The 27,971-nt window shown below is 46.4% G+C and overlaps 2 pseudogenes; both read right to left on the bottom strand.

Annotated features, from left to right (window-relative positions):
• Positions 1-285: 285 nt before the first annotated feature.
• On the bottom strand, positions 286-18,836 carry LOC144769348 (protocadherin gamma-B6 pseudogene; annotated as a pseudogene).
• A 6,030-nt stretch (positions 18,837-24,866) lies between these two features.
• On the bottom strand, positions 24,867-27,680 carry LOC144769347 (protocadherin gamma-A11 pseudogene; annotated as a pseudogene).
• Between the last annotated feature and the right edge of the window lie 291 nt (positions 27,681-27,971).

Below are 27,971 nucleotides of genomic sequence, written 5' to 3'. Positions count from 1 at the left end.
GAGCCACGGCAGTAAATACCCAGCTCTGAGAATGGGATGCTTCTATTTAATAGGGTGCCTCGTGATCTCTGCAGTGTGCAGGGGATCCATAAATGTTAGACTAAAGCAGTTTAGTGCAGTTATGCAGACACCAGCACTAAAATGTGTTAGTCTAACCCCTGTTGCGTGGTACTTGGCTGGACTGCTCATTCAAGCACACAAATGCATGCAGGCACATAAACACACACGCTCATGCGCACACACACGTTACAAAGCACACAACAGACCAAGGCAATGGCCTCCTGTTCACTGAGTAAACTTAAACGGAGGCTGTGATAATCCACTCTGAGGAGTATGGGGCATCAGTGCTCTTATAAGAAAATAGGCGACCACTGCATCCAAAGCTATTGGATCCCAGTTTTCAACTTCTTTCAGCTTCTTCCATAATTTCAAAACTGCACCAAATAAAAACAAAAACAGTTTTTCCAGCAACAAAACAGTCTGTTGGCATGTGCTCTACACACTGTACTATAAAAGATATCCCAGGAATAGCTCGAGGCAGACCAGACACTTTAAACCTCTGAAGTTGCCTCTCTGTTCCTTGGCAAGATGATCCCTTTTTGGAAGTCAGTAAGATGACTGCACAAGACACGCAGTAACTTTTCTTCTCAGTAGTTTTGATCTCGAAAAGTGGTCCAGGTTCTGCCCCTCAGACTCATTAATTCCACTCAGTAAACAAGACTACTGCTGCTACCCACCAGGAGCATTGCAGTCCAGATACAAACCAGCCCTGAATTGAGAAAGACTTTCTATTTCCTTCAAGTCAGTACTCAGGTTACCTAGTACAGTACACTTGGCAGCTATTTCATGTGAGCAATAAAATCGTGTGACACTGCCTCATTGTTCAAGGACACAAGTCAGGCTCTCACAAAATCAGTGACAGTACTTGAGAAAGGGAACCCAAGCCTAAACAAGAACAGGTGGGGCAGACAGGTAGCATAAGCCATTGACGGGAGAACACAGGGACCGGGGTTGTTTAAACAGTTGTAAACATTAATAAGGCCTGTGGCCATGAAAGAACCGTAATCAATGGGTTAAACAGGTTTATCATTGGAATGACTAACATACACATACATGTTTGAATCTGAAATAAAATATGCTATTATTGGGTGTTTCAAGATTTTTTATTATATAAATCTATTAAGATTGTTTGATGATATCACTGTAATACAATTATTAGTGTAATATTACATTCTTATTACTAACATTGTATTATCTTCTTTGTTTAACAAGTTCTTATAATTTTGAAATGAGACTGCTTAAAAAAGTTATAAAGAGCTTTGTTTTGACCTCTGAAAATTGTAAAACTGTAACTTGATACACACACTGTAAAAAACTATCAATGGCAAGCAGAATCTCTTTCATCTATGTCACATTATAAAATAATCCCACTGCTTATCCTAAAACCAGTTACTGTTTTATTACCCTTGATTAGACAAGGGTGCGTGTTACCCCCCTTATTGTTGTGCTTAAATATTAATGATCTGGGGAGCTATTTGAATGAGGGGGCGCTGATGTCCCATGGGTGGGTCAGAAAAATTTCCCGCCTATTATATGCAGACGACTGTGTTCTGATCTCGAGAACAGGAGTGGGCATACAAATCCTTTTAAATAGATTTAACGATTTTATGAGTAATTTGGGCCAAAAGACTAATACAACTAAGTCACATGTTATGGAGGTGGTGAAGGCACACTCCAAATTAAGAGCTTGTTTTATCAATAAGGAGAAATTACTTCAGGTATCAAACTTTTCTTATTTGGATGTTCCTTTCGACCATAAAGGCTCTTGGCTCCATCTTATTGAGGTCAGGAAGAGGAGCTTTGATAAAACTCCTGAGGCTCTATCCAGGTTCAAAAAGAAATTGGGCTCCAAACCTATTGATGCAATAATTAACATCTATATTGCAGAGTGTTGTGCTCATCTTGCATGGGGCCGAGATCTGGGGATTTTGTAATGTCTACACCCTACAAACAACAGAAAATGTCATCTTCAGAAGACTAATGCCAGTCCGTTCTAGCCTGCCAAGTATTTTATGCCATATGGAGCTAGGACTGACTCCCTTAACACATTGTATATAAACGGCCCCTATTATGTTAGGACGCTCAATTTGGACGAATGATGAACCAGCCCTTAATAGAGCTATAATTCAGGATTGCTTAAGTTTGGATCACGCTCATAAAATACCCTGGCTCAGTTACATCGAGGCAGTTGGAACTCATAGGAGGGCGAGACTGCTCTACCAACCCACAATTTATCACCACAGTCACAAAATCTCAGCTAAAGCAGACATTTTTAACTGTTCCGACCGAGTGTAGGTAATGCATGGAATTTAGCAAGAAGCGTGTAGCTGATTATCTCCACTTGGTTAGCACTGAAAGAATAGAGCCATACCTTTTGTTTTATTTTGGCCACTCTAAAAGTTTTATCTTATTAGATTTAGATTCAATATTGCCCACTTACTGGTTTCTTATCCCAGCAAAGTTTATTGCGACTCTCACTTGGACTCCTGTCCATGTGACTCCAACTCATCCCAGAATATGCTGCACTTCCATTTTTTCTACCATCTATATTCTACAACACGTAGAGAATTTATTATTCCATTACTGAGAATACGAAATATTAGGAAATGTAGGCCAACACGAGTTTACCTTCAGCACTTTCAAACAGAACAAATATGTCAAATGATTTATAAATTCCTCTCTGCTGCTTGCGTTTAAAGAGTTTAGTTGGGAAATGATTAATTTTAATTTAGCACTGCATTTTATGTTAAAAAATTGCTCATACAGAATATACTTGTTCTTTAAAGGTCATCAATTAGTCACACTTTTGTGGGGCACTCTGCACTTTAAATGTCTTTCGTGGCCAGATGAACTGCAAATTATAATGAAACCTGTATGATTGTAAATTTCTTTTTAGTTATCAATTGAGCATTGGAGTGTATAAATAAGGACATTTTAACACATGCTCTTTATATCCCTGTGTGAGGAAATAATATCTTAGATTAGTTGACATTGCCTATGCATAATGTGTGTAACGATTTTTTATTATGCTGATGTCCATCCTGCATTTTATGTATTTTTATGTTACTTTTATGATTGCAGAACTGAATAAAGTTTGTGACTGACTGATTACCCGTGAAGCCTATTGAAACATTAAGAACACACATTTACATTGATTAGGTAAAACAGGCTTCTCCAACAAGTAGCTTGTGAGATACTAGTAGCTCTCTGGGTAGCTGTAAATAGCTCTTTTGTGTGCAGCAGAGCCTACTAAATTATAAACATTTTCTAAATTGAATTAATGTATCTTAAACAAAATTGAAAAGTGTGTTTTGAGGGAGAAAAATTGTGAATTTTCGGAACTCATAAGCTGGTGTTTGAAGAAAAATGGTTGATTTTCCAAATCAATTTCCCATCCAACCATGCGAACCACTGAGTTGGGTAAGAACAATCTTATGTCATTTCAACGTCATGATACACTTGAGAAGGAACATGCGCTTTACAAGTATACTTTTTATGTTCGGTCCTATTTGAAGATAATATTTGAAAAATCCTGCAACATTGGGGACATTTATTAACTTGGTACACTGCAACTTTAGCTGGCATGTATTACCCATTTACACGCATTCCAAGTTGATACAGCTTCTTTCTTTACACTACTGCAGGCAACAAACACTACCTGAAGAACTTGGATAATTGCTACCGATTATCGCAAACCAATGTTATCTTGATTGATGTGGTCACAGTTACATCACTAACTTAGTAGCTTGTGATGATTTTCATTGAACAGTAGTATCTCTTATTACAGAAGAAGTTGGAACCCCCCCTGAAGTAAACCAACATCACACAACTGCATTGAATTGCCATTACGAACAAAGTTACAGATTAGCAGTTTGACATTTTTAATTGTCGTTTAACAGAGGCAGTCATTTTATAAATTAAATATATATATGTCTCTGCTAGATAACAACATCACATTTGATGCTACACATAAGTGTACGGAATTTGGAAGCATAGGTATTTAACACTTTATAGGAACTCTTCATTTATTTGCGAATTGAATAATAACTCCAAATTATGCCTTGTCGAATATCAAAATATCCTAAAGCTGAGTAAGGCTGAAACTTACTGCAAACCACAATGATTTAATCATGCAACAACCTACACACAAGAAAATGTATTTTAATAAAAGACAGATGCTTGATAAAAGCTTGATGTCTGAACATCTTATTGCAATGAATGTAGGGACACCACTAAGGTGGCGTTCCTTCAACCCAGATTACTAGCTTGATGTTCCTGCACCAGGAATTCCTGTGAAAATCACCTGGCATGAGAGTATGGGCTGGGAATGGTGATACTGGCAAATCCTGGGCCTCTCCCAACCTCCACCTATCACACTGGCGAAGAAGGATCACCATAGCAGCCAGCAATCCCTTCCTGGCTCCCAATGCCAAAGCCACCTCCTGAACCCTAATCCAATTTGCAGAGATGAAGAAAATGGTAAATGGAAGCAGAAAAGGGCATGTTATTCAGCCCAGAACAGCAGTTATTAAACTGGTAGAACCAGGTTGGCATGTTATTTGCCATTACAAAAGGTCTAACTCATAAAATCCATATTTAGGTGTGAGGATATCATCCAAAATGTTATTGTCTACTACGTGGTATATTTCTGCACTTTAAATCGGATAAATCATAATTTGACGGTTAGCGATGAAAACCTAAGATGGATCAAGGTGCAGTCCCACTTTTTCAATTGTTCATTACTTGGTTCCCTGCTTGATTGCACTCCAAATACCCTGTTTCTCAGATCGCACAAGGATGTTGATTCTTAAAGGTATGCACCATCACAGTCTACATTGTTTCTGACTCTGAGTGAGGGTGGGAGGCTGAAGTGTCAAGTGAGTCAACGGAGCATACTTGTTTTGGTGAATAAATGCGTGGTTGGAGGCAGGCAATTCATTGTCTTGGAGGTACAATAGTAGGGGGTACTCCCCTCCATCCACTGTGTAAAACAATCACTCAACTACATACAGATATATCCTATATTCCCTGCCATGTGTGTGGTACCCTAACAATGAACAGGAGCCATTTTGAAGACACTGAAGAATAGAGCTAGACAATACATCTCTATTTGATGTAGAGAAGCACTACAGGGGCACATTTTTCCCTCTGCACATGCCCTCTTCCCAAAAGCACCACCCAAACTGGCAATACAATTATAAGAAAGGTTTTTCTTCTAATGGAGGGGAGGACAGGTTGGAAATATTACAGCCAAGCCACGCCTTTCTATTTCCCATGGGTTCGCCCACAAACATGAACTGTTCGTTTAGTGTCCAGGGCAACAAGATGCAAACCATGCTGCGACCTGGTTGGGAGTTTGTCCAGGCAAAGTGAAAAACAGTAGAAGTAGTAGCCTACGGAGTCCTTTCCCTTAAATAATTTGGTGGTTACAAGAAGACCTGGCAAAACTTTCATAGTGCTGACCAGGAAATGCCTACTTTGTAGCTAGATAGGCTAATTGGTCAAAGTCTTGGACATACTCTGCATGCATGCTGGCCCATAAGCATCCCAACAAAAAGACAGACAGATCCAATGCATGACCAGCCATTCCAAAAGTAATAAATCCTAGAAGCTGCCTGGCTATAAAACTGCTGTGCCAGAGAGGAGCCTGCTAAGGTATAGAACAAAACAACATTAACAAAAGTAAGTGAGCCGAAGTGTGTTAAGAATCTTTAATGGGATCATCAACATAACAAGGACAAAACCACACTTCAGTTAGAGGCGCAGAACCAAGAAGGTGGCAACATCTATGATGAAGAAGTAGCATTGCCTCTGGGCCATCTGTTGAAGTCCATGCCTGGTTCTGCTCCCTTGAAAAGCCACATTACAAGATACACTACACAACACCAATGCTCCTCCTGGGTGGTTGACAAGATAACACTCTTGTCATCTTTATGATGTGTGCAGCGAATGTGCAAAGTACTGCACCTTCAAAACCATTTGACACCCGACATATACATTTAAGGTCCTGCCCCTGTGCCTGTCATTACTATTGACTGACCAAAGAAACACTTTTATTACCATCCATAATAGTAGGGAGAACTAGGTACTGAGAAAATGGTTCTATGCATCAGGAAATAATTAACTTAACATATGTGACCAATACAGTGCACTAATTCTATTAGACTTCTCATGTACATTAGATACCACTGACCATATGGTGCTCTTTTTATGACAGCAACATCTGTAACCACTGGTCAATTTTTGTCTGTTCTGGACCACCAGGGTTTCCTGAACAGAAAAAAAACAAAGTACACCAGGTGGTCTGCTCGAAACTGGGTAGAAAGCCCAATGCACTTACACGAACGGCCACGACTACCCGTTGGTGTAGAGTTTCCATCTGTGGCACCAGTAAGACACCGCTGTTGGAAAAAGGATAGCCCACCAGATTCTAAACAGAGCTGACAGACCATCAGTTTGGTGGACAATGTACTATATCATATTTTTGGTGGAGTACCCAGCTCACCAAACTCTAAATGAGGCCTAAAATCATTCTATGAACTATGAAGAGGTCAGACTCATGCTGCTCATCTCCTATTCGGATTTCAATGCATGCCACCACATCACGCTGCAGTAACATCCCTGCAATGGTTATGGAGAAAAATAAAGATTACACTTAGAATTACAATTTCACTAAACCAAGCATGACATTGCCCCTTGCCTAGTTGTTTTTACAAGCTGGCTATTCCTCAGCTGTCCATTCATCATCAACTATAAAGAGGTTTACCCAGTTTACAGTAAACCAGGTACAAGAAACTTGACTATACTTTCTGCTGCTCCTCATGCAACACTTTATTGTCACACAGAGACTGTAAAACAACTTCCTCAGATTCAGGAGGGCCATGGAAACTCATCTATTTATCCTGGCCTACAGTTAGCCTTCTTCTAGAATATTTTATGTTGATAAGTGAATATCTATTATTGATCTAGGTCTTTGCAGGTCAAATACACAAGAAAGGCTGTTACTTTACCATTCCAGAAAAAGATCACAACTTTGTGGTTTGTCCACTCAAAGTTTATCCATAATTCATTCCTAAACAAGGAGGGAGTTCTCACAAAAAGACTCAAACCCTCAGTTGGTGAATTGCTTGACTAAAGTCACTCACGGTCATATTAGAAAAAGTGCTAAGGGCACAAAGGGCATGTGTCCCTAGTTTTTGCCCCCACAGGTCACTCTTTGCGTGGTAAAGTCGGTGCCTTAGACACTTTCGCAGCCTCTTCTATAATACAGATCACACCGTTGCTAAAAGTGCTTCTGTGAATTCACAAGGAAGCATTCCCTCACTTGCATGGGTGTGTGTACCCAGGCAAAAGAGGAAATATGTTGCCTCTGTGCCCATGCTATATTACAGAGGAAGACACAGAGGGGAAAAAAGGCTATTGCAGTCAGCCTTGAAATTACCTTGAAAGGGGAGAAATGTGTCCCAGGAACCCCCAGGCATCCTTATGCAGGCAGGTGCAGGCACTCAATACATTGCTGATGGAGGATCCCTGCACCCCTTTAAAATGCAGGCTGATTGTCACCTGCACAATGAAGGCCGGACTGCCGGTCTTAAACAGCCAGTCTGCATTTCACTAACGTGCTGCTCCTTTTGCAGGTGCATGTTTGCAACTGCACTGGCAACAATGCATTCATTGTGATAGAGTGTACTGACCCAAGTCTGCAACTGTCGCACAAAGTTTCAAACTGCACTGTGATGCAGACCAGGGCAGAGCACCCTAAGTGTAATGCAGGCCCTTGAGTGCTATCTCCCCCTGCCCTTCATGTTCCTCCTCTAAGAACTCTAAGACCATCTCAAAATGGTACTAATTGCTGTACAGAAACAGTAAACTAAACAAACAGATGACTATATCAAATAACCTGGACTTATTATGCCTATATTGATTCTCTGTCCTCACAATGAAGCTGCAACTGCAGGAGATACTCTCAAGCTGAGAAGCTTCAAAGTAATACAACAAAATCAAACGACAGCCTCCCATGAATCCTTAAACGTAACCATAACTCTCACCAGCTCAGGGATTATCGTGGGGACCAATAAGTTCTGGATGAATCCACCGTTCTACGAGACCAACCATTTTGGTTTTTACTACTGCATTTACTTCTGCTTTAGTGTCAAAGTTGTTTAGCTTATGTATGTAATGCAAAGGTGGATTTGTAGAGCACTTCTTGTCATCCGTGAGGGTATCCAGGCACTATATTTGGAACATACCTGCAAGGGTTTCCAGGCAATGTATTTGGAACATTTAAGGATATATCTTGTTGGTTTGTTATGTTATGTCTATTTTCAGCTAAAAGAATCAATTTAATTTGCTTTAAATAGAGCCCATTAACTTTTAATATGACTATCTGAGACTGAACAATCATCTTAATTAATATAATAACAACATGAAACCATCTACAATAAACTACGCCTTAGGTCCTCAACCACAGTCTCAACTTCAGATTCTAGAAAGCTACAGAGCCCTGCCCAAGCCACTACAGCGATAGTAGACATTATTACTTGCTAGAAGGAAGAGAATGTAACATTTTCCCTACAAACAAAAAGGTATGTTAAAAAAAATACTGATTGTGCATGGCACTACTATTCCCTTAATAAGCAATGGTTTGCGTATTCTCTCTTATAGAAGTGAGAATGGCAAGAACAGTGAGAATAGTTCCTTATTCGCCAATGGTGCTATTAGATCAAAGGTAGGCGGTGGTGGTTGTACAAGTGTAGCAGTCCTTTTGCACATATCTGCATTTTCCAACACCGTTGAACTTCAGATACTACTTCAATACATTTTGGATGTTGAAATTAGAAATGCACTGCATTGTGGGATCTTTCATCACTTTATTTGGTCCAAATATGTAGCACGAGCACCTTTTCATTCCACTCAAAAGAAGTGATTTGAGACATGCAGAATAAGCGGTTTATCTGCCTTCTCCCTCTAGATCCGGTCTTACTCCTTCATGCGTATGGTGCAAAATGTTTCATGTAAACAAACGGGATGCAGCTGGTCTCGAGTCTCAAGAAGTCTGCCTAATCATCAACATACATGAGCTTGGCATTACTGGACATTCATTGGTGGGTGTTTGTAATATATTTTAATCCCAGTAATGAAGATCAGAAATGCTTGTGAAAACAGATCCACTAACGCAGGAGACTACATTATTCTGTTCAGCAATTGACGTTTTCCCTTCTTCTAAAAAAAAAAGAAAGTAATGTATAATCTATGTTTGTATTCCAATGTGTTTCCAAAAATTATTTATTACAAATGTGCCAAATCAGGCACAGTCTGTCATTTATTTCTATCAGGTAATTTCTGCTGTTGGTGAGTGTGTTTCCTCCAGAATTCATAATCTTATTGATATTTCCCTCGTACCGCTTGAACCCACTATACACTCTACCAAATATGGCTCTACAGCTAATTCTTAGAATGAAGAAATTGGAGCATTTTTCTTCAGCCCACTGCTGTTTGCTCTGGCCGCCTTGGCATTAACAAGTGAGGTTTGGAGTCCTTCGCTTAGTGCCAAGAACTAGTATGACAGTAGATCAGTATTCATACAGCGGAAAACCATTTAATACCAACCCAACATACCTTGTACTCATTTTGAGTTCTTGTGCTCAAAATGATATCCTATGGAATGGCAAGAACTGGGGTCAGTGCCTTCTTCAAGTAGGCGGGGAAGTTATGGGAGAGACCAACAGTGAAAAACCTCACACTCAGTACGGAACTCAAGTCTTGAGTTTCCAAGTTTTAGTCAAAATATTGTTTATTCCAATACACTTCGATTTCACTATTCTCCACTTCTGCACTACAGTGGTGAGGGGTATAGAAATTTGTTGCATTTTTTCTTCCCAAATTATGTGCAAATCTTACCGAAACTATGAACACCTTTCAAATTACCCATTGTTCTGTGCAAGAGCTAAGTATAGGGCATTCAGGTCTATGCTGGGAATTTCACTAACATTTTGCCTTAAGTGTAATTTATCTCGAGTCACTCATGAAGAATTGCCAAGCAAATGATGCGAGACGGTTTCACAGTCATTCACAAGGGGAAAGCTGAGCAAGGAGTTAAGTCACGTACAAAATGCCTACAAGATACTTGGATGAAACGGTTTCAAAGTACCTTGAAAGAAAAAGCTAAGCATGGTATGTACTTGCACAGAAAATACCCACCAGTTGCCAGAGAATAAACAGTTGTGAGAGACAGTAAGCAATAGTCTATACATTGTGAAAATAGATAACGCTGATGTAGGCACAGGCCATTGTTTCGGAATCCTAACACAGATACAACTCTGGTCAAATGTGCTTCTTTCTTATAAAACTGCGCTGATTTAACACCATCAAATACATCACATAGGGCCGTCGTTTAAAGGTTGGCAGAAATGTGGCTGCCACCAATTTTCAGGTTATATGCTGCTACAGGCCTTCCATTTTTAGAGTGAGCAAGCCAATGACCACAAGAGCGTCACTATATCAGTTTATGTGTTCTGTATGGCCATAACCTCCTGAACATAATGCAAATAGATGAGTATTACAACACTATCCATGCATTAAACCATCATATGCAGCCAACAGATTGACAATCGTGCAATATATTGTGACTAATTAAAGCTAGAACGTTGCCATTACTAGCAATCTCTAAGCGCATTATAATTTGCTCCCAGATTGTTGTTTATTTTAAGAGGATTTACCATGGACTATCAAGTCTGGAGCTCTGTTATAGATGACATTAAAACGCGCATGTTTTTAGTAAACTGATAAACACACCTCTTCACACAGGCCTTCAAAGCATCCAACCAAGCATACCTTGCAAGGGGTTAGAAATGCACTCCTGTAGCACCAATGAAATTTCTTCATAAACACCTCCACCCCCACACGCCCTCTATATATATATATATATATAATATATATTATATATACGCTTAAGGTGCCTTTTGTGCTAGTTTCCACACATTGTATGTTTAATAAAGGGGCTCAATTGAGGGTATTCAGAAGATAAATAATGTCAATTTGACATCAATGAAAAGCACAATAACTGATGTGAGCTATTCAGCTTTCTGTGGGGGACTACAATTCTTTATCAATTTACTGAAAATTATCTCTGTTGCCACTGACTGTGACAGTGTATTGTTATAGGAAACATAAACCTGGGCTGTACAATACACTCTATGCCAATACAAAATAAACAAAAGTTGCCTTAACCAGCAAAAAAAAAATGCACAGGTACACATTTAAATAGGGAAATTCCGAGAAACGTTCTCAGTTAGCAAAAATGCATCTCTCTGTATGCCATCCGTTGCATATAATGGTACACGTGGGGAGGTTTGATTGTAGATTACAACTTTTCACTATGTTTCCAGAACTATCCCAGTGCCACATCTAAAACGAAATGATTATTCATAGGCTTACAAGTTGAAAGGACTGCATTTGCCATATTCAGAGTCTATAGCATCCAAAGTGAGAAAGCAATAAAGGTGAAACGTTGTGGGTTAGAGCTCTATTATGAATTTCTCTCTCTTTGGGTGCTTACAAAACAATAGAAAATGTTATATTTTGTCACAAAAGAAAAACAACTCTTCCATGGAATGAACAGAACATTCCTACAAATATTTGATTGATGGAGTGATTAGCCAACAGGTGCGGAAATGCTGACAAGAATGTGCCCCCAAATATTTTGGGTATAGGCAAGGGCACAAGAAGGGTAGCAAAACTAAAAATAAGATGTGCTACGTGATTAGTGGCCTATTCGATCTCATACACTTAGGGACTTATTATGACTTTGGCAGTCCACCTGTGGTACTCCAACCGATTCATCCGCAGGAGGACCGCCAAGACTGTGGTGCGCCAGTCTGCTGTATTCAGAGTAAAATCCAGGTTGGGCACGGCAGACCGTTGCCGTGACTGCGCCTGCAGCACGGTCCTGCATGGTGTGGCATGCACCATGTCGTGCATGTCATACCATGCAGGAACGTGGTGCAATTCTAGGGGGGCACAACAAAAGCAGCAGGCGTCGTTAAGGCCCGCTTAGTTGCCTCCCTGCCACCCTTTTCATGGCAGGCTCAAAACCATGAAATGGGCGGTGGACAGGCAACTCGTAATATGCTCTGCAGTACCGCAGCGGCACCACAGCATATTACTGTGCCTGACCATTGCACCACTACTGAGAGATCATGGATCTCGACAGATCTGCAGACCTGTGGTGGTCTGACCGCCGCACTCAGAACAATGTAGGCGGGCCCGCAGTGTGGCGGTGGTCAGAACACCACTGCGAGTACAGCAGTCCTGAGGACTGCCGTACTCGTAATAAGGCCCTAGGGCAACTAATACCTCTAATTAACCTTTTTTTCATCAAACCCCTGTCTATATTAGTTTTATTAGTACAAACATATAATAGGTTGACCATAAAGCATGCCACATAATGTGTGACTCATAATTACAACAGTAATGTATCTGATAGTGTTAACACTAAATTAGTAAAATAATAGGGCACTAAAACGCTAACAGCCCATAAGATCGGCAGGATGTGTTAATGGCAATAATACAGACAAACCAATCCATAGCAGATTGTTGAAATAAAATGTGAAAAAGCTATAGTGCCACTTTCAAAGAGGTCATATTAAGAATCACTGCAAAAACATGAGCACCCCATATTTTTCTAATGGTATAAGATTGGTAAGAAAACTATAGTAGTATAATATTGCCACAAAATCGTAAACATGCCTCACCTGTGTTATGCTCTCACTGGCAATAGTCCCTCCAAGAAACTCACTCCCTATTCCAGAATCATTCGCAGAAAAAACAATGTCAGTTGAAATCTCTTGACTTGATTTAAGAAACGTAAATTCATTTTTCCCTGATTTCAGGGCCGCAGCGATCTCATAGGAATAGGGCAATGGCAGGGTTCCATTTTGATAATTGCATGAAAGTCGTGGATCAATGTGCGTATACAGAGCAGGACTCAGAGAATCTAAAACCACAAGTCCCTTTGGCTTCCTACATTTGATAATCACCACGAGCATCAGTGATAGAATGAATAAAAACGAAATTACAGCTAAAGCAATGACCAAATACACCTCTAATTGTGGTTGCTTGTCAGATTCCTGGGGTTGGTTTTTGAGCTCGGGAAGGATGTCCTGCATGTTTTCACAAAACACCATGGTCAGAGAAACTGTAGATGAGAGAGGTGGCTGCCCATTGTCCTTTACCATGATGACTACTTTATGTTTAAGGAGATCTTTCTCAAGAAAGACCCTCGATGTCCTTATTTCTCCGGAATGTATCCCTATTTTAAATAACGGCGAGTCGGATGTCTGAAGCAAGTGGTAAGACAGCCATGCATTGTGTCCAAAATCAGCATCAACAGCTACTACTTTTGTGACCAGATAACCTTCATCAGAGGAAGGAGGAACCATCTCGAATAATACTGCACCATCAGGTTCGAGTGCAGGATACAGGATTTCAGGAGGGTTATCATTCCGATCCACAATAGATACCTTCACAGTGACATTACTGCTGAGTGGAGGCGATCCAGAGTCCTGAGCCTTGACTTGGAAGTGAAACTCCTTCAGCTGCTCATAGTCATAGGAGCGCTGGGCGTAGATCACGGCGGTCTGGGAATTAATGGAGATGTAGGAGGATAAAGGGAATTCACCTATGTGACCGTCTAAAGAATACGTGATTCGAGAATTTTCATCCCAATCAACATCAGATGCCTTTAGACTGTAAACGGAGGCACCGGGTGGATTATTTTCATTAACATAGACCTGGTAAAAGAGCTTGTCAAATAACGGAGCATTGTCATTAATATCAGACAGTTCTAAGCGGATAGTTTGGCTTGTGGACAGAGGAGGCGAGCCTTTGTCTGTGGCTGTCACAGTGATATTATACTCGCAATCAGTTTCCCTGTCAAGCGAGCCAGATGTCACAAGCTTATAATACTTTCTAGAACATGGGTACTCACAAACTTTCTCTCGGGGGCCAAATTTACAGTGTGGTTTGTGGCCGAGGGCCGCACCGGTGGGGGCGGGGTCAGAGGGGGAGGGGGCGGGGCTAAAACAAAAAGAAAACTTGTGACCATGAGGTTGCACACAGGTCCCTGCAGCAGATGCCTTCATCCACTGAGCCACCAGACCCAGCATACATACATCTCTCTCTCCCTCCTGCCCTCCCTCTCCATCTCTCTCTCTCCCTCCTGTCCTCCCTCTCCCTCCTGCCCTCCCTCTCCCTCCTGCCCTTTCTCTCCCTCCTGCCCTCCCTGTCCCTCCTGCCCTCCCTGTCCCTCCTGCCCTCCCTGTCCCTCCTGCCCTCTCTCTCCCTCCTGCCCTCTCTCTCCCTCCTGCCCTCTCTCTCCCTCCTGCCCTCTCTCTCCCTCCCTCCCCCTCCTGCCCTCCCTCTCCCTCCTGCCCTCCCTCTCCCGCCCTCCTGCTCTCTCTCTCCCTCTCTCTCTCCCTCCTGCCCTCCCTCCTGCCCTCTCTCTCCCTCCTGCCCTATCTCTCCCTCCTGCCCTATCTCTCCCTCCTGCCCTATCTCTCCCTCCTGCCCTCCCTCTCCCTCCTGCCCTCCCTCTCCATCTCTCTATCTCTCCCTTCTGTCCTCCCTCTCCCTCCTGCCCTCCCTCTCCCTCCCTCCTGCCCCCTCTCTCTCCCTCCTGCCCTCTCTCTCTCCCTCCTGCCCTCCCTCTCCCTCCTGCCCTCCCTCTCCCTCCTGCCCTCCCTCTCCCTCCTGCCCTCTCTCTCCCTCCTGCCCTCCCTCTCCCTCCTGCCCTCCCTCTCCCTCCTGCCCTCCCTCTCCCGCCCTCCTGCTCTCTCTCTCCCTCTCTCTCCATCCTGCCCTCCATCCTGCCCTCTCTCTCCCTCCTGCCCTCCCTCCTGCCCTATCTCTCCCTTCCTCACCCTCCTGCCCTCCCTCTCCCTCCTGCCCTCCCTCTTGCCCTCTCTCTCCCTCCTGCCCTCTCTCCCTCTCCCTCCTGCCCTCCCTCTCCCGCCCTCCCTCCTGCCCTCTCTCTCCCTCTCTCTCCTCCTGCCCTCTCTCTCCCTCCTGCCCTCTCTCTCCTTCCCTCTCCCTCCCTCTCCCTCCTGCCCTCCCTCTCTCTCTCCCTCCTTCCCTCCCTCACCCTCCTGCCCTCCGTCTCCCTCCTGCCCTCCATCTCCCTCCTGCCCTCCCTCTCCCTCCTGCCCTCCCTGTCCCTCCTGCCCTCTCTCTCCCTCCTGCCCTCTCTCTCCCTCCTGCCCTCTCTCTCCCTCCTGCCCTCCCTCTCCCTCCTGCCCTCCCTCTCCCGCCCTCCTGCTCTCTCTCTCCCTCTCTCTCCATCCTGCCCTCCATCCTGCCCTCTCTCTCCCTCCTGCCCTCCCTCCTGCCCTATCTCTCCCTTCCTCACCCTCCTGCCCTCCCTCTTGCCCTCCCTCTCCCTCCTGCCCTCCCTCTCCCTCCTGCCCTCCCTCTCCCTCCTGCCCTCTCTCTCCCTCCTGCCCTCCCTCTCCCTCCTGCCCTCTCCCTCCTGCCCTCCACCTCCCTCCTGCCCTCCCTCCCTCCTGCCCTCCCTCCCTCCTGCCCTCCCTCCCTCCTGGCCTCCCTCTCCCTCCTGCCCTCCCTCTCCCTCCTGTCCTCTCTCTCCCTCCTGCCCTCCCTCCTGCCCTCTCTCGCCCTCCCTCTCCCTCCTGCCCTCCCTCCTGCCCTCCCTCCTGCCCTCCCTCCTGCCCTCTCTCTCCCTCTCTCTCTCCCTCTCTCTCTCCCTCCTGCCCTCCATCCTGCCCTCTCTATCCCTCCTGCCCTCCCTCTCCCGCCCTCCCTCCCTCATGCCCTCTCTCTCTCTCTCTCTCTCTCTCCCTCCTGCCCTCCCTCCTGCCCTCCCTCTCTCTCTCCCTCTCCCTCCTGCCCTCTCTCTCTCTCCCTCCTGTCCTCCCTCTCTCTCTCCTGCCCTCCATCCTGCCCTCCCTCTCTCCCTCCTGCCCTCCCTCCTGCCCTCCCTCTCCCTCCTGCCCTCCCTGTCCCTCCTGCCCTCCCTCCTGCCCTCTCTCTCCCTCTCTCTCTCCCCCTCCTGCCCTCTCTCCCCCTCCTGCCCTCCCTCTCCCGCCCTCCCTCCCTCATGCCCTCTCTCTCTCTCTCTCTCTCCCTCCTGCCCTCCCTCCTGCCCTCCCTCCTGCCCTCTCTCTCCCTCTCTCTCTCCCTCTCTCTCTCCCTCCTGCCCTCCATCCTGCCCTCTCTATCCCTCCTGCCCTCCCTCTCCCGCCCTCCCTCCCTCATGCCCTCTCTCTCTCTCTCTCTCTCTCTCCCTCCTGCCCTCCCTCCTGCCCTCCCTCTCTCTCTCCCTCTCCCTCCTGCCCTCTCTCTCTCTCCCTCCTGTCCTCCCTCTCTCTCTCCTGCCCTCCATCCTGCCCTCCCTCTCTCCCTCCTGCCCTCCCTCCTGCCCTCCCTCTCCCTCCTGCCCTCCCTGTCCCTCCTGCCCTCCCTCCTGCCCTCTCTCTCCCTCTCTCTCTCCCCCTCCTGCCCTCCATCCTGCCCTCTCTCTCCCTCCTGCCCTCCCTCTCCCGCCCTCCCTCCCTCATGCCCTCTCTCTCTCTCTCTCTCTCTCCCTCCTGCCCTCCCTCCTGCCCTCCCTCTCTCTCTCCCTCTCCCTCCTGCCCTCTCTCTCCCTCCTGTCCTCCCTCTCTCTCTCCTGCCCTCCATCCTGCCCTCCCTCTCTCCCTCCTGCCCTCCCTCCTGCCCTCCCTCTCCCTCCTGCCCTCCCTGTCCCTCCTGCCCTCCATCTCCCTCCCTCCTGCCCTCCCTCTCTCCCTCCTGCCCTCCCTCTCCATCTCTCTTTCCATCCAGCTCTCCCTCTCCCTCCCCCTCTGTCATCTCACTGTGTGTGTCTGTCTGTGTCAGCCTTCAGCCCGGGCTGATACAGCTTCCTCAGCGCGCACACACAGAAAGATCCCTATCTGGCAAGAAGTTTCTCATGACTAAAATGCAGTTTGCGCGCGCCCTTCTGATAATTACAGGAGTGTCCACACGACTGTGAGTGAATGGACACCACATCAGGGTGATTAAGGGGGGTGGGGGGCCAAAGAGACAGCCGTCCATCAGTCGCACCAAAGTACTTAGCAGGTCGTTAAAAGACCATTTATATATTATGGAGGCTTTGTTGTAGTGCCCCTGCATCTCCACTCTGACAAACATCTCGCCCGGCTCCCCAGAGCAGAGGCGCTAAGGGGTGAAATACAACAAAGCCTCTGCTCTGTGGGGGCCGGGGAGCGGTGATTATCAAGGTCTCCGAGCCCAGCACTGCTGCGGCGGTGTTTGCCAACACTAATAAATTATTTTTTTAAGCACAGGCACGATTGTCTCGAAGGTCCGCGGGCCGCCAAGGAAGGCTTGCCGGGCCGCATCCGGCCCGCGGGCCGTACTATGAGTACCCCTGTTCTAGAAGATGAAATTAATGTAAATGGCACATTGTCTTGAACATGACACTCCACATGGCCATAATTTCCAGAATCCTCGTCATAAACATTGATTAGGGCAACCACTGTGCCAATGGGGCAGTTCTCTGGAATTGGGCTGGTGACCGATGTAAAGGTGATCTCTGGAGCGTTGTCATTTTCATCAATAACCTCTATCATTACCCCCGTGTGAGCAACAAGTCCCCCTCCATCCTTCGCTTTTACTACCATTTTGTAAGATTTAATTTGTTCGAAATTGATATGCCCCTTCACCTTAATTACTCCTGTATCTGGGTCTAAGCTGAAGGTATTAAGAGCACTATCTGAGATGCTGCTGAAAGAGTAGCTGATTTTCGAATTTGAGCCTTCATCCTTGTCAGTGGCTTTCACCTGAAGCACTACAGAATTATTCTCTGCTACTTCACTTATGCTGGCTTTATAACTCTGTTGACTAAACAATGGGAAATTATCATTGGCATCAATAACATTAATATTAATGTTCACTGTGCTCGATCTGATTGGTTCTCCCCCGTCGGAAGCTGTCAGAACTAAGTGATGATGACTTTCTTTTTCACGGTCTAAAAGATTCTCCAGCACCAAGTCTGCATATTTGTTGCCATCGCTGCTCACTCTTTCTTCTAGGATAAAATGTGGGTTTGGAGTCAGCGTGTAGCCCTGCAGGGCATTGACGCCAATATCAGGATCCCGGGCATTTCCAAGGGAAATGCGGGCTCCTGGCAAAGTGGTCTCAACAATTTCCAAATCCACCGAGTTGGTCAAAAAATTCGGGGGGTTGTCATTAATATCCTGAATATGGACTTCCACGTGAAATACATTAAGAGGATTCTCCACAACAACTTCGAAATTAATGACACAATCTGACGCTTCTCCGCACATTTGCTCCCGGTCGATTCTGTCATTCACACGCAAGTTCCCGGTGTCTGCGTTTAGTGTAAAATATTCATTCCCAGCGGCAGAAACAACGCGTAATCTCTTGTCAGACAATTGTCCGACATTCAACCCGAGATCTTTAGCAATGTTACCAACAACAGAGCCTCTCTTCATTTCTTCGTCAATGGAGTATTTCACCTCTCCAGACACTCCCTGCCAGACCCAGAGAAATAACAAAGAAAGGAGTACTTGCCGCCTGCTTCTCCCAGGCGCCATTACAGCCATAATCAGCGCCACTCACGTCAGAGTTAAGGTTTGACGAAAAGTTCGGCTTTCCACCCAATAATGTTCAAAAATGCTTTAGAAATAATTGATTCATTCCGCGTCAATCATTGGCAAACGATCCGGCCGGAATCCTCTCCCACGCAGCGTTGGACGAGTCTTTGGTGTTGCTGCCTTATCCCGCGTCGAATGAGTAACGAGAATGCCGGAGACAACAGCAGGATCAAATGTCGACTCTGAAGCTGTGCGCTGAGCAATAGCGACACCCTGTGTTGAACTTTAGAATCGTACTCCTTACCGAAAACAGTGTAAACCGCTCAAATTCGCTGATAAATCCATGTAATAAAATGTAATGCAAGCAAACGTAGCATGGTGATTACTCGACGTTATCATTAGTACAAAATAGAAGTAAACGTTGCCTTTTCATAGTGTAGGTCAAATATTTGTATTTAGCAAAATACATAATTCCTGACCTATGTACTTTCTTGCCATAGTGATTCGGGGTCAAATAAGAAAGCATGATTTTGGAAAGCTCTTTACACTGTGCTTCATAATTTTCTACGGTCTGATTTGTACATCGCGCAGTTAATGACATTCAATGTACAGACATCGGAAAGAGGAAAGCGTGAGTCAGCCTCTCCGGATGCAGCAAATGCGTACATTAGGTTGCCACCAGAATGGAAAAATACAATGTTTTTGATACACCTTGCAAACGGCGTGCAAATACATTTTACGTGGAATTTAACAAACTGAGGTGCCAAAGATAATCAGAGCACGAGTTTTACAAGTGGGTGCCCTGTCATTTGAGGAGTTCTTTGAGGTTTTACTGAATTAGATTAGACAGGTGCTGCAAACCTTGGGTGCCTGTCACCGTTTTTTTTCTTCCACGGAAGACATATTTTGCTTTAGTTGTACACATGTTATTGAAAATAAGATAAGATATGTACGCTGATTGGCGGGAAGAAGGTGAAGCCGAGGATTCAGGCCACAGTTTTGAAAAGCAAGGTACATAGACTCGCATTTCGCATGTAACCGATGTGTCTTCTATAATCCAGTGGTGGTGTGTAAATGGACAAATGGAAAGTGGAAGTCGGAGAAATGTGTCTAGTTAGGTATAAAAATGTCCGTCAGAAACAAAAAATGGCAAATTGCAGTTCGAATTTTCGATAGCGCGAAAACATGAAAACTAAAGGGAAAGCGATAAAGCCATGAAGTACTGTCAGGCGTGAATGGCAAATATTAACCTATCGAGCATGCCATATTTGCTGATCGTTCTTAAGATCATGTTTACAAATTTCAAGGAAAAGGGCGAGTTATCTGTACACAACTTCAGCTACCCTTGATCCTGTTTTCAGGCAGGTCGCCCCCCACGCCGCGCAGCTCCACCGGACTGCGTCCTGCTCCTGTGACCAGTCGCTGCTCCTGAGGGTGTTCGAGGCCCGCCTGAACCTGCAGGCTAACACCTGCGCCTCATCCCTGGTGACCAGTGGTAGGCCTTAGGTTTGCTTGTGCCCGCTCGTTTTCTTGTCTGTGACCGTTTTTTCTTGCACTGTGTGATATAGAATTGTGACCTTATTGTACTGTTGTTGGTTTTTGCTGTATTGCTTCTGTCACTGCACCCGGCCTTTGCTCGTTTTTCCCCTTCGGTCCTGCTCCCACCACTGCGTCCCCTCCGGCCTCGCCCCCCCCCCCGGCCCCATTGCACTGTGTGATATTGCTTTGTGACCTATTGTACTGCTGTTGGTTTGCTGTATTTGCTTCTGCCTTTGCCTGTGCTCGTTTTCCCCCTCTGTGCCCACTCCCGCCTCTGCGTCCCTTGCGGCCCCGCCCCCCCGCCCCCATTGGCCCTCTCCCCCTTCCCAGCTGCTCCTCCCTCCCACCTCCCCTTCTTATGGCGGCCGCGCGCAGTGGGCGTGCCATTCGGCGCGCCAAAGGCAAGCCCGTCTGCGCCCGTCCGCGCCTGGACTGCACCCAGCGCCAGAACCCCTGGACCCCCCTGCACCCGTCTACACCCGTCTACAGTCGAACGCCAACACTCGAATGTGAAGGATGCACACGCCGAAAATATTTCCAAACTAAAGGACTATCGAACACCGACGAGTGAAGCAGCGGTAGCTGCGGATCAATCGACACACCCGATTACTTCAATACGGGAAGTGGATATCATCTATTGAGTCTGCCTGGATTTAACATATTTTGAGTGACACCACCTCCAGGATTAATCGCATATCATACGTGAGTTGGGTCATGTGACGTATGAGTTTGACACATATGGATCCCTAATTTGTTTGGATCACTGAAGAGAGTTTTTGGTCCTGAGGAGAACCCGCAAACAATAGTGGTTCGAAACGCGTCGACCGACCTGTTCCCTTGCCATCTAGAAGCCAACTTTATAAATAAGAAAACAATTTCTCTCATTTATTGAAACTTGTAAAGGATTGTGTTGCTTCAAATGTGATAACATATAATTTAATGTGGCAAGGAACTGCTTTTCGTTTTGGATTTGTAGGATGAATGCGGTGTGAATGTGATATGAGTGTGAGATTGGCCAAATGTATAGATTTATGGCATAAAAGTATTGTAATTGTAAATATTTGTCTTTTATTGTAGTGTTCATGTCCACTTTTTCATTCAAATGCACAATTAATAACGCTGTTCGAGAAAACAAATGAAGGTTTAAAAAGTTTTGCATATAAATAAATAGCAATCTTTAAAGCTGTATTTCATGTTTTAGTTCATGAGATTATTTTATGAATTAACGAGGAGCTAATTCCAGCATTGGCAACTGTTTTGTTCTATAAATAATACACTACGATGCCAGCATCCTCTATGCACTCAACCCCAGACGAGAACACGCCTGCTACCGAGCCACTCCAAAGCGCACCCATGGACCCTTCTCCTGCCGGAACTGCAGCCTCACCAGCATCCAGTCCGCCAAACCGTCAAGCAAGGATCCCAACCACCTCCAATGCATCCTCCTCAACACCCGCTGCGCTCGCAAACACGCCATCGAACTCTGGGACCTCCTCGACTCAACCGCCCCCGACGTCGCCATCCTAACGGAGACCTGGCTGAACACCACCTCAGCACCAGACATCGCCATCGCCATCCCAGAAGGCTACAAGATCTCCTGCAGAGACCGCACCAACGGAGTGGGAGGGAGAATCGCCATCATCCACAAGAACAACATCAGAGTCTCGACCAACACCGACGAGTACCTGCACTTCCAGATACACACCAATCCCAATACCACCCTCAGAGGAACACTTGTCTACAGACCACTTGGACCCCGACTACAGTTCAGAAACTTAATCGCTGACCTCATCAGCACCCACACCCTCGCCTCTACAGACTACATCCTCCTCGGGGACCTGAACTACCACCTCGAGAACAACAACGATGTCAACACCACCGCCCTAATCGCCAACCTCGGACTCAGATAGCTCATAACATCACCTACCCACCCCGCGGGACACACGCTCGACCCCATCTTCTCCACAAGTCCCCACGTCTACTTCAACCACACCACCGAACCCCACTGGACCGACCACAGATGCGTCCACTTCACCTTCAGGAAACCCACCACCGCACCCAACAGACGCCACGCCGCTGCTGGGGCAATGTCACCGAACACCAACTGACCACCACCCTCGCCCTGAGACAACCCCCTGACCCCATCGACCCCAATACCACGGCCTTCAACCTCAAACAATGGATCAATGTCTGTGATGACACCCTCGCTCCACTCAGGACCCTCGCCTCAACCACTCCAGCAAGAAAGCGGCATGGTTCACCGAAGACCTACAAGCCTCCAACTGCACCTGCCGAAAACTGGAAAAGAACTAGCTCCGTGAACGAATGCCAAACAGCTACACGGTCCACAAGAATGCCACCTGCAGACACCACCAGCTCATCAGGACCGCCAAGAGGACCGCTTTTAAGGACCGCCTAGACAACAACGCACACAACAGCAAAGAGCTCTTCAACATTGAGAAAGAACTCTTCAACCCCGGCTCCAACACTAACGACATCCCCCCTCTCAAGACCTGTGCGACTCACTGGCCAACTTCTTCCACCGCAAGATCGCCAACATCCACAACAGCTTCAACACCACGAGGCCCTCATCCACCGCCGAGCCCACCAACCCTACTACCACTATGCGCATTAGCCACCTGATCGCCTGGTCCAACGTCAGCGACGAAGACACCATCAAGACCATGAACTCCATCCACTCCGGATCCCCATCTGACCCATGCCCACATCACATTTTCAACAAAGCCAGCACAGTCATCGCCCCCCCATCTCCAGAAGATTATCAACTTCTCCTTCGAGACAGCAACCTTCCCGGAAAGCTGGAAGCACGCAGAGATCAACGCCTTACTGAAGAAACCCAAGGCGGACCCCAAGGACCTCAAGAATTTGTGGCCCATCTCCCTGCTCCCGTTCCCGGCAAAAGTCATAGAGAAAATTGTCAACAGACAACTGACCCGATACCTCGAAGACAACAACATTCTGGACCCATCCCAATCAGGCTTCCGCAGCAATCACAGCACTGAAACCGCCCTCATCGCCACCACCGACGACATCAGGACCCTTATGGACAAAGGAGAAACAGCCGCCCTCATCCTCCTGGACCTCTCAGCCGCCTTCGACACGGTCTGCCACGGCACCCTAACAACGCGCCTTCACGATGCCGCAATCCAAGAGGGAGCCCTGGCCTGGACTACATCCTTCCTCTCCGGCAGAACACAGAGCGTCCGCCTCCCACCCTTCCGCTCCAAGACAACCGAGAACATCTGCGGTGTTCCACAAGGATCCTCTCTCAGCCTAACGCTGTTCAATATCTACATGGCCCCACTCGCCCACGTCGGCCCGTCAGCACAGCCTCAACATCTTCTCCTACGCCGACGACACCCAACTGATCATCTCCCTCACCGAAGACCCTCTCACCGCCAAAGCCAACCTCCACAGGGGAATGAAGGCGTCACCAACTGGATGAAGGACAGCAGGCTGAAGCTGAACTCTGACAAGACAGAGATCCTCATCCTCGGTTCCACCCCTCAGCCTGGGACGACTCCTGATGGACCACCTCACTGGGAACAGCCCCAGCACCCATCGACCACACACGCAACCTAGGGGTCATCCTCAACTCCACCCTCTCCATGACCAAGCAGGTCAACGCCGTCTCTGCATCCTGCTTCAACACCCTCCGAATGCTCCGCAGGTTTTTCAAGTGGATCCCCTCCGAAATGAGAAAAACCGTAACCCAGGCCCTCGTCACCAGCAGGCTGGACTACGGAAACGCCCTCTACACAGGAACAACCACCAAGCTCCTGAGACGGTTGCAACGCATCCAGAACGCCTCGGCGCGACTGGTCCTCGACATCCCCCGACACAGCCACATCACCCCCACCTGAGAAACCTACACTGGCTCCCCATCAACAAGAGGATAACCTTCAAACTCCTCATCCATGCACACAAAGCCCTACACAATGGCGGACCAGCATACCTAAACTAATGACTCAGCTTCTACACCCCACCCGCATCCTCCGCTCAGCCAGCCTCGCCCTTGCCACGGTCCCATGCATCCGGAAAACAACGGCCAGCGGCAGATCCTTCTCGCACCTCGCCACCAAAACCTGGAACACCCTCCCAACCAATCTCCGACAAACCCAAAACCTGCTGACCTTCAGAAGACTTCTCAAGACCTGGCTCTTCGATCAGTAGCGGCGTGCCCCCCTTCCCAGCGCCTTGAGACCCTCACGGGTATGTAGTGCACTTTACAAATTCTTTGATTGATTGATTGATTGAGCTACATGTGAGCCAAGTATGTTTCAGATTTTTTTCTATCCAGTTTTCATGAGCCAGTGAAATAGTTTTAGACTGTCTTAACCAGGAGTGTCCACTTAGGTTCAACACAGCTGGATCAATGCAATGCCATCTTCTCTAAATATGTGAATGAGTTCCACTCAATTCCATTGTATGTCTATTCACTTTATATTGACATTTTGAAAATCTGACATGAGCCCCACCATCCTGGCACTTTGATGGAAACCAATAGTCTGAAAACATTTAAAGTCTCCCATCTGAACATGCTGTGAAATTTACTGAGCTAGCTTTAGGCCGAGGGGCATTTTTTCTGACAGCTGGAAAAGAGCACATCAAAGTCTCACAACATATCACCCCCTTTTATGGTAAGGTAACAGAGATCATACGATAGTCAACAAACCATGTATATACTTGATTCATAGCACATACTACACAAAATGCCCTTACCTGAATAAAAGGCTGGTCCTCTTTAGCCATACTCAAAACGTCGTCGATGAGCATAGACCCTTGCATCCCATTACTGTGATTTCCCGAAGATGTATTTGAATCTCTTGAAATTGGGAAATTCTCCTGGCTTTTGTTTGAACCTCCTGTTAAATAAACATCGTGACAATAGGTCTGTAAAAAAGCCCTGACACCATCAATGCCCACAAGCTGAGAGGCAGAAAGTGCATTGAAGTTAACACTGGATGTGTCTTGGGAAAGTGATTCCCTCCAGTGGTGAAGCCTGATGGCCAAAAGAAGAATGATCAGGAAAAGGAACAAGAAGGAGACCACAGCAACTGCGATCACCAGATACAGTGTGAGGTTTGACTCCAACTCTGTGGATGTTGAGGGGTTACTTATATCATGAAGCATTTCCGGCATACTGTCTGCCAATACTATGGTGACTGTAACTGAAGAAGAGAGAGGGGTCTGTCCATTGTCCTTCACTAAGACCACAATGAATTGTTTTATGGCATCTTTTTCCATAATGGGGCGAGCTGTTCTGATTTCTCCAGTGTGAGGACCTACAGTAAACAGTCCCTGGTCTGTGGACTTCAGCAGCTGGTAGGAGAGCCACGAATTCTGTCCCGAATCAGCATCCACAGCGACCACCTTAGTTATCAGATAACCCGGTTCAGAAGAGCGAGGCGCTATTTCCACACCAGAGGACTCATCTAGGGGGGTCGATGGGTATAATATTTCAGGAGTGTTGTCATTCTGATCCTGTATAAAGAATGTCACTGTGATATTACTGGAAAGAGGTGGAGTACCGCCATCTTCTGCCTTTACGTGTACCTGAAAGTCTCTAATTTCTTCAAAGTCAAAGGACTGAAGTGCATAGATGACACCAGATTCAGAATTCACAGATATATAAGAAGACAATCTTGCATCACTATTGTACCCATTGAGGATGGAATATGTAATTTTGGAATTCTTGCCCAAATCCGAATCCGTTGCCTTGGCGCCAAAAATGGAAGCTCCTGAAGGTATATTCTCCATAATGTATGCAGTGTATGAAATCTTTGGAAATATTGGTGGGTTGTCATTCTCATCTATAATCTCAAGGCTTATGGTTTTGGTCTTAGACAGTTGGGGACTTCCATTGTCGGTGACAGTGATTGTAATGTTGTACAGTTGGACCTGTTCCCTGTCTAAAGCACTGTCTGTTACCAAACTATAATAACTGCCAATCGATTTCTGTAACTGAAAGGGGAGGTGAGGAGGTAGGAAACAAGTAACTCCACCATAGTCCCCCGAATCTCTATCATAGACCTCTACAAGAGCAATGACTGTGCCCGGTGGGCTGTTTTCTGAAATATTTTTAAGTAGAGAAGACAGAAAAATCTCAGGGCTGTTGTCATTTATGTTGATGACTTCTATTAGAACGTTGCAGCGCGAGGAAAGAATCCCGTCGCTTCCCTGTATTTCAAATCCATATTTTTCAAATTCTTCAAAATCTAGTTGTTCCGTCAGAAATATCTGACCCGTGGTAGAGTTCACTTTGAATTTCTTTAGAGCCGTGTCCTTGATTTTGATAAATGAATAGGTTATTTCTGAGTTTGACCCTTGGTCGATGTCTGTAGCTCTGACGGTGCCAACAAGAGCGCCAGTTGGTACATTTTCCGGCACAACGAATTTGTAAACAGATTGGTTAAAAACCGGGGCGTTGTCGTTGTAATCCAGCACATTAATGTGAATCTGCGCCGTGCCCGACCTCACCGGGTCCCCTCCATCTGTGGCTGTTAGGAGTAGCCGGTGAACACTCTGGTCTTCGCGGTCGAGAGATTTCTCAAGGACTAGTTCCGGAAACTGCGACCCGTCTGCTCTTCTTTGTACATCCAGAGTGAAGTGTTTATTTGCGCTGAGCCGATAGCTCTGGAGAGAATTCTGCCCTTCGTCTGCATCGTGCGACCCAGGCAACACAATGCGCGCACCAGGCGCCGTTCTTTCATTGACCTGCAGGGATATTTCATCAGCGATAAATGTAGGGGCGTTGTCATTAATATCTTTAATTTCTACTTCCATTGTAAACACTTTAATATTCTTCTCCAGAAAAATCTCTACATGTAACAGGCACTGGACTACGCCCTCACATATGCTTTCCCTGTCGATTCTTTCGTTGATGTATACCTGTCCATTGTTCATATTAAGAGCAAAATACTGCTTCCTACCTCTGGACACAATGCGGGCTCCGCCTTCTGATAACTCCTTTGTATCCATCCCCAGATCCAGAGCTACATTCCCAACAAAAGAGCCTTTCCTCATCTCCTCGGGGATGGAATAACGCAGCTGCCCGAAAGCGGCTCCACAGACTGTCAGCAGAGCAACAAGAAGCAGCAGAGGAGCCCCGGGGTAACAGCGCCTCGATGCCTGAGCCCCGGAGTAATAGCGCCTCGGTGCCTGAGCCCCGGAGTAACAGCCCCTCGAAGTCTGAGCCCCGGAGTAGCAGCGCCTCGATGCCTGAGCCCCGGAGTAACAGCGCCTCGAAGTCTGAGCCCCGGAGTAGCAGCGCCTCGATGCCTGAGCCCCGGAGTAACAGCGCCTCGATGACTGAGCCCCAGAGTAACAGCGCCTCGATGCCTGAGTCCTGGAGTCACAGCGCCTCGGTGCCTGAGCCCCGGAGTAACAGAGTCTCTCTGTTAGAGCCTCTGCAGGCAAAGGTGTCCTTCGGATTGTCAGAAGCTCCATTTTACGTTTTCTGTATTAGTCTCTTAAATACGAATGAGTTGGTGAATTAGATTGGCTGCCGGAGAACCTGTGGTGATCTGAGCTGCCCGCCGATGCCCGTCCTGTAACCTGTATGCGATCATTCATGGTATTATTTGCACCACGTGCCCTGCCGAATTTCAATCTGTTCAATCTCCATTCTTTATGGTGAACAGCGACACCCAGTGTCGCACTTCATATTTGCAGCCTAGTCAACTTGATGTCAATCTAATAGGAATAATAGAGATCGTTTGGCTCCCTTATTTCAACAGA

The sequence above is a fragment of the Lissotriton helveticus genome, chromosome 7 (assembly GCF_964261635.1).
Source record: "Lissotriton helveticus chromosome 7, aLisHel1.1, whole genome shotgun sequence".
Lineage (NCBI taxonomy): Eukaryota > Metazoa > Chordata > Amphibia > Caudata > Salamandridae > Lissotriton > Lissotriton helveticus.
Note: the sequence above shows the minus strand (reverse complement) of the source record. Positions and strands in the feature narration are given on the sequence as shown.